At 45.1% G+C, this 12660-nt stretch overlaps 1 non-coding gene across 1 annotated transcript; it reads left to right on the top strand.

Annotated features, from left to right (window-relative positions):
• The first annotated feature begins 9741 nt into the window (after positions 1-9741).
• LOC125991809 (U2 spliceosomal RNA) lies at positions 9742-9928 on the top strand. The gene has a single exon (XR_007489453.1). It is a non-coding gene; the product is annotated as a U2 spliceosomal RNA (small nuclear RNA).
• Positions 9929-12660: the final 2732 nt, after the last annotated feature.

Raw genomic sequence — 12660 nt, 5'->3', positions numbered from 1 at the left:
GACACCGGTGGTCTAGAGGTACGAATCTTGCTTTGTGTGTGAGAGGTCCGGGGTTCAACTCCCAGATGATCCCTTTGTTAAAACATTGCTGTTGATCAACTAGCCCCATTTCATCTGAGGTGCATGTCACATGGGCTGTCAATTAAAACGAAACGGGTTGAGTTAATTTACCTTCTGTTGTTTTGATTCTCATCACTTGCCGTCATCTGTCATCCATTGCGCCACTCACCCTACAAGACTGTATCGACTGTAAACTTGTGTGGAAAACTGTCATTGTCAAGGCTGTTTAGCAACAGTGACCAGCAGACAAATTCAACAAGGTAATTTGATTATGCCATAACCCGGATTCGAATCGAACACAATGGAAGTAAACACTACACGATCATGGCCTGTATGCAGTACTATTAAATCAGTTGTGCATATTGGCCATGATCGTATAGTGGTTAGTACTCTGCGTTGTGGCCGCAGTAACCCAGGTTCAGATCTTGGTCACGCCATAATCAAATTGCTTTGTGGAATTTGTCCTTTGGTCACTCTTGCTAAACTGCCATCTTTTGGACAATGACGATTTTCCACGCAAGTTTACGGTCAATAGCCATAACTAGGCTCAGTGGCCTAGTAGTAGAGTGTCCGCCCTGAGACTGAACGGGTGTGGGTTCAAACCCCGGCTGGGTCAAATACTATACCAAATACTATAAAAATGGGACCCATTGCCTCCCTGCTTGCCACACAGCAGTAAGGGTTGGAATTGGGGGGTTAGATCACCAAAATAATTCCCGAGCACGGCACCGCTGCTGCTCACTGCTCCCCTCTCCCCCAGGGGATAGATCAAAATCACATGGGGATGGGTTAAATGCAGAGGACAAATTTCACCACACCCGGATGTGTGTGTGACGATGATCATTGGGACTTAACTTTGTAGGGCGAGTGGCACAATGGATAAAGCATCATGGCGTATTCAAATAATGTCACAATTTTTTTTTTTTTTTCATTTTTGCAAAAGTGTTACACACAAGTTCAGATGGCCCTAATCCATGCATGGCGGATGACGACAGTGATCAACACAGTGATATTTGGGAAGTGAAATGAAGTTTGTAGGATTTGCATACAGTGTGCAATCATTATTTAACCAAAAGTAGGCAGGTGCACCGCCCGAAGAAGAAACCATGGATAACTGATGAAATATTGGAGCTATGTGATAAACGCAGAGAGCTGAGATGGAAAAAGAACACAACAGAGGGCCTGACACAATACAGAAAGACCAACCTACGAGTTAAAAAAGAAATAAACCAAGCTAGATGTTAGGTTCAAAATCAGCAAAAGGATCAGCAGACAAAACCACGTGAGGCAGAATGTTGAGTCTTTTCTCGCGAGGAGTGCATTCAGACTTACAGCAGTCCCGAAATACACTAAAGGTCTGATTGCACTCCTCACTCTTTTATTTAGGAATGCCCTACCCACAATGTGAGACTAGCCCCTGAGGTGGGGGGAAGCGTGGGCTTTGTCTCATGAGAAAAGAAACGAGATTCTATAAACAAAAAGTCATAGACAAGATGTCATGAGAATCGAAAAGAGTGCAAGGACAAAATGCTATGTGAAATAAGAAGTCACAGACAAGACACCATGAGAAAAGAGTGCAAGGACAAAATGCCATGTGCAGACATCAACAAAATAGTTTGAGCTATCAACAGCTTTCTTGGATTCCCAGAGATGTAGAAGGTCAGGAAGCTCCAGACAGCATCGTATGACTTGTTGTGGTCTGGTGGACGTCTGCAAGGCGAAACAGCAAGCATTCTGTGCAATAATTTTATTAATAAGTACTCATTAGGGAACGCATGATAACATATATATACAATTTATCTAACACTAGAGAAGCGTGGATTGGAGACCAGTGCAAAGATATTGAAGACAGCCTACTCAAAAACAACAGTAAAAAGGCCTTCCAGACAATCAAAGACCTCACCTCCACAAAGCAATCAAGGACCACAATAATACAAGACTCCAAAGGGAATTGCTTAACCGAAGAAGCACAAGTGAGACAGAGATGGACAGAATACTGCTCCGAACTATACCCCCTTAAAGAAAAGGGAACCCAAAAGTCCTTACTGCCCCTGCAGCAACAAACAATCACAAGTACCCTATACTGCGAGAAGAAATAGTTACAGCAGTACAGTCACTAAAACCAGGAAAATCACCAGGCGTGGATAACATCACAGCGGAACTGATCAAGGCGGGGGGTGACCCGATCATAGATGCACTTTTACTTATCTGCAACAAAATCTGGACAACAGGCGAGTGGCCAACATCATGGACACAATCACTTATTATCACCCTTCTCAAAAAAGGCAACGTCCAGCTCTGCCAAAAATACCGCACTATCAGCTTCATCAGCCATCCCAGTAAGGTAATGCTAAAAGTTATATTAAGAAGACTAATGCCTAAGCCGAAAAGATAATAGCAGAAGAACAGGCTGGATTCAGACCAGGTCGCAGCACCACAGGACAAATATTGAATCTTCGGATACTGTGCGAAAAGTACCAGCAACACCAACAGGATCTTACCACGTATTCATTGACTTTAAGAAGGCATTCGACCGCGTGTGGCATGAAGCGCTTTGGGCAACCACGAAACTCTATAACATCAATGAGAATATAATTGCAGTCATTGAGAACTTATACAAGACAGCCACAAGCGCGGTATACCTACAAAACAACATAGGAGAGTGGTTTAGGACAACAATAGGAGTGCGTCAAGGTTGCTTGCTATCCCCCATGCTCTTCAACATCTTCCTTGAAAGAATAATGACAGAGGCCCTTGAACAACATGAAGGCTCAGTGAGCATTGGAGGCAGAAAGATCACCGATCTCCGCTTTGCGGATGATATTGATGGTCTTGCCGGCGACGAACAAGAACTAGTCGACCTGATCCACCGATTAAAAGAGACAGCCACAGACTATGGCATGGAGATAAGTGCAGAAAAAACAAAACTAATGACCAACAACCCCAACGGATTCACCGGAGATTAACAACCAGACCCTAGAGGTAGTCAACAACTATAAATACCTAGGTGCTGTGGTCTCAGAGGAAGGATCTAAACCCGAAATACTTGCCAGGATTGCCCAAACAACAAATGTAATGACCAAGCTGAAGACCATCTGGACCAACAAAAATATCTCTACTAGCTCGAAGATCAGACTAATGCGCTCCCCAGTAATCGCAATCTTTCTATATGCTTGTGAATCCTGGACCCTAACAGCAGACACTGAAAAGCGAATCAAGGCACTGGAAATGCGATGCTACAGAAGACTCTTTGGAATATCTTACAAAGACCACATCACAAACGAAGAGGTAAAATCATGTGTAAAGAGTGCAATCGGACAATACGTCGACCTACTAACGACAGTCAAAAGGCGGAAACTGGAATGGTACGGCCATGTCACAAGATTAACAGGACTTGCCAAGGCGATCCTGCAAGGCACAGTGAACGGAGGCAGAAAGAGAGGGAGACAGAAAAAGAGATGGGAGGACAACATAAAGGATTGGACAGGCCTAAAAACATACGAGCTATTGAGAACAGCGGAGAACAGAGAGGAATGGAGAAAACTGACTGTCAAATCCTCAGCGGTGCCCCAACGGACAACGGTCTAAGGGATTGGAAGTGGAAGTGGAAGGCAGGTGCATACATTTGGAAACCCCAACAGAAAAATGACATCAATATTTAGTAGATCCTCCTTTTGCAGAAATAACAGCCTCCAAACCAGTGGTTCTTAACCTGGATTCGGTCAAACTCTAGGGGTTCGGTGAGTCGGTCTCAGGGGTTCAGCAGAGCCTCCACTGCGGAGGTCCGAACACACCTGATTTATAAATTCTTGATAACGCATATCTGAACTGGTCTTGCAAAGGCAACAGCAGAAGTCACACTGATTTGCTATGTCATTTGTCGTGAATTCATGCATTGTGTTGGTTTTATTATTTGAACAAGGTGGTGTTCATGCACGGCGCATTTTGTGCGCCAGTAAAAAACATCTGTCTTGAATTTGAAAAAAAAAAAGAAAAAAAAATCATTAAAGTTATTGCGCATAAGAAAGCGGTGGGGTTGAGCGGCTCCCTGGGAGAACCACCTTCTTGATCACAGTGTCTCCCCTGCCAGGTAAGTATGATTTGGACCAGTTGCCGGGCCGACGTCTTTACCGCACACACCATCTTCAGTCACGGGCTTAATTGCGACAAACGTGTGGCACACATAGACACTTAGTGGATGAAACAAGATTCGTAGAACTGTTTATATAGTACCTTTCGTCATTACAAAACCAAAGCATGATAAATTAAGTAAAAAATAGATTAAAAACCACTACCATCATGCTTTGCTTCTTTTTCTACCCTTAATTGTCCCTACACCCACGCCTTTGTCCACCTCCTTTTTCTTAGAGTCGCCATCTAGTGGTGATGGCAGCAACCAAAAAAATAAAAATAAAGTGAAACAATATATCTGCAAAAACATGCCCATCACGCATTGCCTCTTTTAACCTGAGAACCCCAAAACTATGAATTTGTATTTATTGAAAACCTCCAACATTACCAGTGAATAATATTTTTTTTTTCTGAAAAAGTTTTGAAAATGACATTGTCTTGAAAATTTGAGAATAAGAATTGGAATAAAAATTCTTGAAACAATGATAGTGAAGGAATGGGGTCGAAATACAAAAAGTCCTGCCTAGCTACAAAAACAGATATGCTCAAACCTCATTGAATAAAGTACATAAGCAGACAAGTATATTCACATATTAAAGCAATAAAAGAAATATTTTAAGCATATAATTATACTTACACACCAAATCAATAAAGAAGACATAACTAGACATTTTTGATAGGTGGTAATGACTTTATGATCTGATATGTATTTATGAGCACTTTGAAATAACAATAATGTTTTTGGATATATTGCCTGAATAGCTTAATGACCCTAAAGGAACTGTTTAATGCATGCCTGATGATTTTCTAAATCACGGACACTGCCAAAGTCATCTAAAAATGTTCAGTACTTGATTGTATCTTATGTTTTGACTAATGCTAGACGCCAGTTTTCGATGACTTCTGAACTTTCTGGACAGAGGGAAATATTTTGCCTAACAAAGAAAAGATATGGTTGAAAGCATGATTAAACTAAGAATATGATGACGTAAGCAAGTACATGGAGTATCAAAAGAACGAACAAACAAAAACATGGTAAGTGGTGAGTACAAACTTTCCATAGTCAGGGAACATTAATAAATTGATGATGTCACAGCCATAAGCTCACATAATTCTGTACAAAATGACAAAATTGAAAGAATGATGATTGGGCGGTGTGCGGCAGTGGGCGAAGTGGATGTATGTGCAACAATTGTTTACAGGAAGGACACTTGGAGATAAAACCGGTAGAGGTGCCAGAGGAAGAACGGCTGGAGGAAAACAACCAAGAACCCGGCCAAAGGTGATCGCCAAGGCCGAAAGACGGGATGGAAAACAACAGCCCCCACACACACCGAATCGCCCATAATCAGCACCCACCCACACGGAACCAGCTCTCACCAAACCAGTACCCACTCTCATGGAATCAAACTCTCCTGCGAACTTGCCACACGCCCTGACTCATCACCCATCAAACTCGGCCCACACTGGCATGTGCAACTGAATATAAGCTAACCAAAGAACCTTGAACGTTGCCTTTTCTGAATGGAGACTTTCTGCTCTTGAGCATAGTCGCACGAAAGGCCCAGCGCTGTATTGTATTTTCCTGAAAACAGAGCTTTCTTAACAAGAATTGTGACTGAACTCAACCAACCTGTGTCAGTCTAAATTTTGTTTCGGTGTCTTAGCCTTTTCCTAAAACTGAAGAAATAAAACGAGCACGCGGTGAGTAAATTGGATAACAGGTGATTGGCTATGGCTTTTACCGTGAAGCTCGGATAGCGCTCTTCCCAAATTGTGGACCAAAAATCGAACAAATGGTGACCATCCGACGTGATTTCTTCAGAAGGGAAAGTGCATGCCCCAGGAAGGATTCTTCCTTCTCCGCTCTTGCTCAACAATATTGCAATACAATGGGCACCAAAGGTAAGAGGGAACCTTTTTTTTCAATAAAATCTCCCAGTTCAGCAATATTGTGGCGTGAAAGCAGAGTAAAATTAAAAATGAATAATTTTAGCTCTGTGTGCAGGAATGGTGGTTGTATATACATTTACGATTGTATGGATGATTTCTTTTTGAAAAGAGAAAGGTGGTGAGGACTTTGTCTGATCAGCGAAGGGCGCTCACACCGCTGGAACTTGTGGGATGCCAATGGCTAGCATATGGGCACCGGAGTGGCCTCAATAGTAGACGCTTAGGGACTTTACTGTTGACTAGGGTCAGGGTCGATTAGATCGGCCAGGCCACCAATAAGAGTCAGGGACTCGTGAAAAAAAAAAAAAAAAGGTGAAGGCATTGCTGATATAGAAGGACGGATGCCTGGCGACCTCAATAGTGCGACCTTAGTGACTTATATTGTTGTCCAGGGCGAAGGGTAACTGGGTTAAACAGGTTGCTACATAAGTGTTGAAGTGTGTCTATGTTGATATTGTGTGGAAAGCAGGCTTGGCTGTCAGATGGGACAGCGACGCAGCTGGAGACGTAAGTGATTAGTTGTGCTGCTGCTGTTCATAGGGTGGAAGTGATGATTTGTCGTTCATGAAGAACAATAAGTTGATTTGTATAAAATTGTTGATTTTTTTATTTGGCATGTGAGTTGGAGTCAGAAAAATGGCTTAACAATAATTTGATAAAGACTGTATATACAATGCTCAAAAAAATTAAAGGAACACATCAGATTTCAGTGGTAAAGTTTTTTTGGTTGGATATCTATACTGATATGGACTGTTTAATGTCTCAGGAACAAGATGGCGGCGCGTGCACACGCAGCGGCCACTCTCTGTCCCGTTCGGTGTTGTGTGAGTGTTTACTGAGTGTTTGTCCGGCAGTTTTGTGTGTGTTCGTCTCGTGTGATACGTCGTGCTACTAGTGCGGCGGGCATGTTCTGCTCAACATCGGCGGAAGTGGATTTTATGGCGTTCTGGACTTTGGTGCGGAGAGATTAAGGGCGCTCGGACTGCTTCGTCATGGAGCGACGCCGGACTGGCCTGCTCTTCCTCCCCCGGTTGGACTGTGTCGTGAGCTCGGACTGCTCTGTCCTGGAGCATTGTTGGGATGCGTCGGCAGTGGGTCTGCGAAGCAGCAGAAGAGGGGCCAGCACGGAGACGTCGGGCCAGGCTTGCGGCCAACCCAGCTCGCCCAGCGTTCCATTCTCCTGGCGTACGTTCGTTCGCGACAAGATGGGTTGCGTTCGTCTGATAGGATCCACGAACCGGACAGTGCGTGCCTGCTGTGTGCTCGTGTTCACAGTGGCCTGGTTGACTGTCATCTTACCGGACTCTGCTGTGCATCGGGAGCGACTAGCGTGCTATCACGCTTATTGTTCATGGATGTTGACTTCTTGTGTTATTTTTCCCGTGTTGTTTACTTGTATGTGCGTTGTGAACTCTGTCTTGTCACCCTGGGATAGTGAGAAACGTAATTTCGATCTCTTTGTGTGTCTTGACATGCGGAGGAATTGACAATAAAGGAGACTTTGACTTTGACTTTGACTTTGAAAAGGATGCCACATCTTTTGATGGAATTAAAGGTTTTCAGCCTACAGAGGACTCAGTATACAGACACCCCAAAAATCAAAGTGAAAAAAATGATATGGCAAGCTCGTCCTTTCTGCCTAAATTCAATTTCTGCAACTCAAAATTATTTTCAATATCTTGTGTGGCCCCCATGAGCTTGTATGCATGCTTGACAACGTCGCAGCATGCTCCTAATGGGACGACGGATGGTGTCTTGTGAGATGTCCTCCCAGATCTGTCTAAGGGCAGTGAGCTCCTGTAAAGTCTGAAGAGCAACCTGGCGGCGTATGATGGACCGAAACATTATGTCCCAGAGGTGTTCTATCGGGTTTAGATCAGGTGATCGAGAGGGCCAATCAATTGTTCAATTCCTTCATCCTCCAGATATTGTCTCCATACTCTTGCCACAATAGGCCGGGCATTGTTGTGGATCAGGAGGAACCCAGGACCTACTGCACCAGCGTAGGGTCTGACCATAACTACAAGGATTTCATCGCGATACCTAATGGCAGTCAGACTGCCGTTCTCTAGCCTGTAGAGGTCTGTTCTTCCCTCCATGGAAATGCCACCCCAGACCATCACTGACCCACCAGCAAACCGGTCATGCTGAATGATGTTGCAGGCAGCATAGCGTTCTCCTTGACTTCTCCAGACCCTTTCACGTCTATCACAGGTGCTCAGGATAAACCTGCTCTCATCTGTGAAAAGCACAGGGCACCAGTGGCGGATTTGCCAATTCTGGTGTTCTATGGCAAATGCCAATCGAGCTCCACAGTGCTGAGCAATGAGCACAGGAAACACTACAGGACGTCGTGCCCTGAGGCCACCCTTGTGAAGTCTGTTTCTGTTTGGGCAGAGACATTCACGCCAGTAGCCTGCTGGAGGTCATTCTATAGGGCTCACGCAGTGCTCAACCTGTTCCTCCTTGCACAAAGCAGCAGATATCGGTCCTGCTGATCGAATGAGGACCGTCTACAGCCCTGTCCAGCTCTCCTAGAGTAACTGCCTGTCTCCTGGAATCTCCTCCATGCTCTGGAGATTGTACTGGGAGACACATCGAATCTTCTTGCAACAGCACGCATGGATGTGCCATCCTGGAGGAGTTGGACAATCTGCGCAACTTCAGGAGGGTTAAGAAATCGCCTCATGCTCCCAGTCGTGATAATGATTCTAGCTAAAGCCAACACTTGTGAAAAAACAGTTAAAAAAGATCAAGAGGGAGGAACTTGAAATGGCCTCCACCTGCAAAATCAGTCCTGTTTTGGGACCATCTCGTTGTTGCCCCTCTAGTGCACCTCTTTTTAATTCCATCAACACCAATGCAGCTAAAACTGATTAACAACCCCCTCTGCCACGTACTTGACCAAAACCTTATCAGAAAAGTCTAATTGAATTCATGCGATACCCTGATAAAAAAACGTTCCTTTAATTTTTTTGAGCAGTGACAACTGGTGACAACACATATTTTGGTCTGCCAGTGAACAACTGGGTACTTTACTGTTTTGACTTAGTAGCTTCGCGATGACACATCCTAGGTCGACTATTGCGCTGTTGCGTCATGTCACCTTCCCGCTTCTTTCCCGGAAACAGGAAGTGCCCTCGAAGTCTAACTTACCCCTGTTTTTTAGCGCAACTTAATATCAACAAGACAGTGCTACAAACTATATACAAATAACAAGGAACAAAAATAAATTCACACAAAAATAATTTGCACACCATGCAAAACTTGAAGCTTCGCCAGAGCCACAACAGCTCTACCCAGCGGTGAAAGACACAACTGCTTCGACTTCGGCAGTTACACCAAAGAAGCATCATGTGTCCATCACTACTCAAAAGCGTTCAGTGTGTCACAGCACTGTCGACCTAAACTCCGTGTGCGTACTACTGCGCAAAAGTTTTGTTTTAAACAGAAAGCACTAGCAGAAATTATGCAGTCGAGATTCCCACATTTGGGGAATTCACAGGGGTCAGTATGTGGCATTAGCATTAGTTGCTATATGTAACTGGAATTGGTAGTCTCTTCATTTAAGTCGTTGCCTCAGACCCATTTCTTGCTATCGCTTTTTGGCCTTTAGGCTAAGATCAAGTGTAGTATCTGTCCTTATCAGTTTAATATCTGATATGTCCCCTCACTGGGGACCACATATTAAGTTGATTTTTGGAGTAGGGAAACGGGGAAGGGGCTTACTCCACTCCACGCATCAACCTGGTATTGTAGTACTTGCAGGAGCGGTGCTCCACCTCTCCTGGTCAAATCCGTAATTCATATTGAAGGAATGGGGTCAAAATACAAAAAGTCCTGCCTAGCTACAAAAACAGATATGCTCAAACCTCATTGAATAAAGTACATAAGCAGACAAGTATATTCACATATTAAATAAATAAAAGAAAAATTTTAAGCATATAATTATACTTACACACCAATACATTTTTGATAAGTGGTGATGAGAAAGGTTTTTATAACTTTATGATTTGATATATATGTCTGAGCACTTTGAAATAACAAATGTCTTTTGATATATTGCCTAAATAGCTTAATGACTCTTAAGGAACTGTGTAATGCATGCCTGATGTTTTTCTCTAAATCATGGACACGGCCAGAGTCGTCTTGACCATTCACTACTTGATTGTATCTTATGTTTTGACTAATGCTAGACGCCAGTTTTTGATTACTACTGAACGCTCTGCACAGAGGGAAATATTTTGCCTAACAAAGAAAGAATGAGGGAAGACAGTGTATGTCCAAGATTGGAGAAGAATGTTCACAGGAAGGTCACGTGGAGATAAAACCAGCAGGTGCCAGAGGGAGCCAGCCAAGGACTCGGCCAAAGATGATCGCCAAGGCCGAAAGACGGGATGGAAGACAACAGCCCCCACACACACCGAATCGCCCATAACCAGCACCCACTCCCATGGCGAACTTGCCCCACCCCAAAGACTCATCACCCATCAATCTCGGCCCACAATGCGCAACTTAATATAAGCTGAACAAAGAACCTTGAACATTGCCTTTTCTGAATGGAGACTTTCTGCTCTTGAAGGGCCCAGCGCTGTATTGTACTTTCCTGAAAACAGAGCTTTTTGTACAAGAATTGTGATTGAACTCAACCAACCTGTGTAAGTCTAATTTCTGATTCAGTGTCTTAGCATTTTCCTAAATCTGAAGAAATCAAACGAGCACGCAGTGAGTAAATTAGATAACAGGTGATTGGCAATGGCTTTTGCCGTGAGGCGCAGATAACGCACTCCCTAAATTGTGGACAAAATCCAACAATATGTTAGAGTACCATTTCAATCCGTTTGCTTCATTTTTGCAGGGCTAAGCAATTTGACTTGATGGGGTCTGATCTAAATGTAAGACGATTCGACTTGAGAGGCACCAAGACTTTACGCAACCGTTCTAAAGTATAATTAAAATGTGTTCCTTTGCCTGAAATTTTCCTATCATTGTTCCAAGAATTTTTAATACAATTCTTATTCATTTTCAAGATGGCGGCGCGTGCACACGCAGCGACCTCTCTCTGTCCCGCCCGTACGGTGTTTTGTTCGTTTAATGAGTGTTTGTCCGACAGTTTTATGTGTTCGTCTCGTCGTACTAAGTCGTGCTGCCAAGTACAGCAGGCAGGTTCTGCTCGACATCGGCGAAAGTGAGTTTTGTGGCGTTCTGGACTTTGATGCGGAGACATTAAAGGCGCTCGGACTGCTCCGTCCTGGAGCGTCGTGGGACTCGCCTGATATTCCTCCCCTGGTTGGAAAGCGTCGGAAGCGGTGTGCGAGGAGGCAGAAGAGGGGCAAGCGCGGAGGCGTCCGGGCCAGGCTGGCGGCCAACCCAGCGCGCCCGGCGGTGCCCTCCATTCTTCTGGCGAATGTTCGATCGCTGGACAAAAAAATGGATTACGTTCGCCTGCTGAGGTCTACGAACCGGACGGTGCGGAACTGCTGTGTGCTCGTGTTCACCGAGACCTGGTTGAGTGATAACATTCCGGACTCTGCCGTGCATCTGGAGCGGCTAGCGTGCTATCGGGCGGACCGTGCCATTGTATGAGGGGGAAAGTCGCGAGGAGGTGGAATATGCGTCTACATCCGAGAAGAATGCTGCCGGGACTCTGTAGTGGTATGTAAGCACTGCTCGCCGCTTGTGGAGTTTGTGATCATTAAGTGCCGTCCTTTTTATCTGCCGAGGGAATTTACCGCGATTCTGCTAGTCGCGGTATACATCCCGCCTTCCAACATCGAAGGCGTCAGGATCGCGGCTCTTAGTGAACTGTATCAGGCTGTCAGTGAACAACATACGGCGCACCCTGACGGTTTCACCATCTTCGCTGGGGACTTTAATCATGCTAACCTGAAGTCTGTTTTTCCGAGGCTTCACCAGCATGTTAATTTTCCAACACGTGGTGACAGCTTCCTGGACCTGGTCTACTCTACACATAAAAGAGCTTTCAAGGCCGCCCCCCTCCCCCATCTTGGACTTTCTGACCATCTCACTGTTATGCTTTTGCCTGCATACAGACAAAGGGTGAAGGCATCCAGGCCGGTTCGCAAGCGGGTATGGGTGTGGCCTGAGGGTGCCTCTGATGCGCTTCGAGACTGCTTTGGCACTGCTGACTGGGACATGTTTAAGCGGGCGGCCACTTGCAATGATCGGACAGACATAGAGGAGTATACTGACTCTGTTTCCTCTTACATCACAAAGTGCATTGATGATGTGACTCACTCGAAATCCATCGTCACTCGGGCTAACTGGAAGCCATGGCTGACCGGGGCTGTCCTCAGGCTGCTGAGGGCCAGGGACAAAGCCTTCAGAGCGGGGCATGAGGCTGGCTTGAGGGCAGCGAGGGCCGACCTGTCCCGGGGCATCAAGGAAGCGAAAAGGGCGTTCTCTTGCAAGATTATCGCCCACTTCAAGGACAGCAGGGACGCACGGAGCCTTTGGCAGGGCATTCAGACCATCACGGACTACAAGCCCGCGCCG

The sequence above is a fragment of the Syngnathus scovelli genome, chromosome 21 (genome assembly GCF_024217435.2).
Source record: "Syngnathus scovelli strain Florida chromosome 21, RoL_Ssco_1.2, whole genome shotgun sequence".
Classification (NCBI taxonomy): Eukaryota; Metazoa; Chordata; class Actinopteri; order Syngnathiformes; family Syngnathidae; genus Syngnathus; species Syngnathus scovelli.
This window is presented reverse-complemented; position numbering and strand designations above follow the sequence as displayed.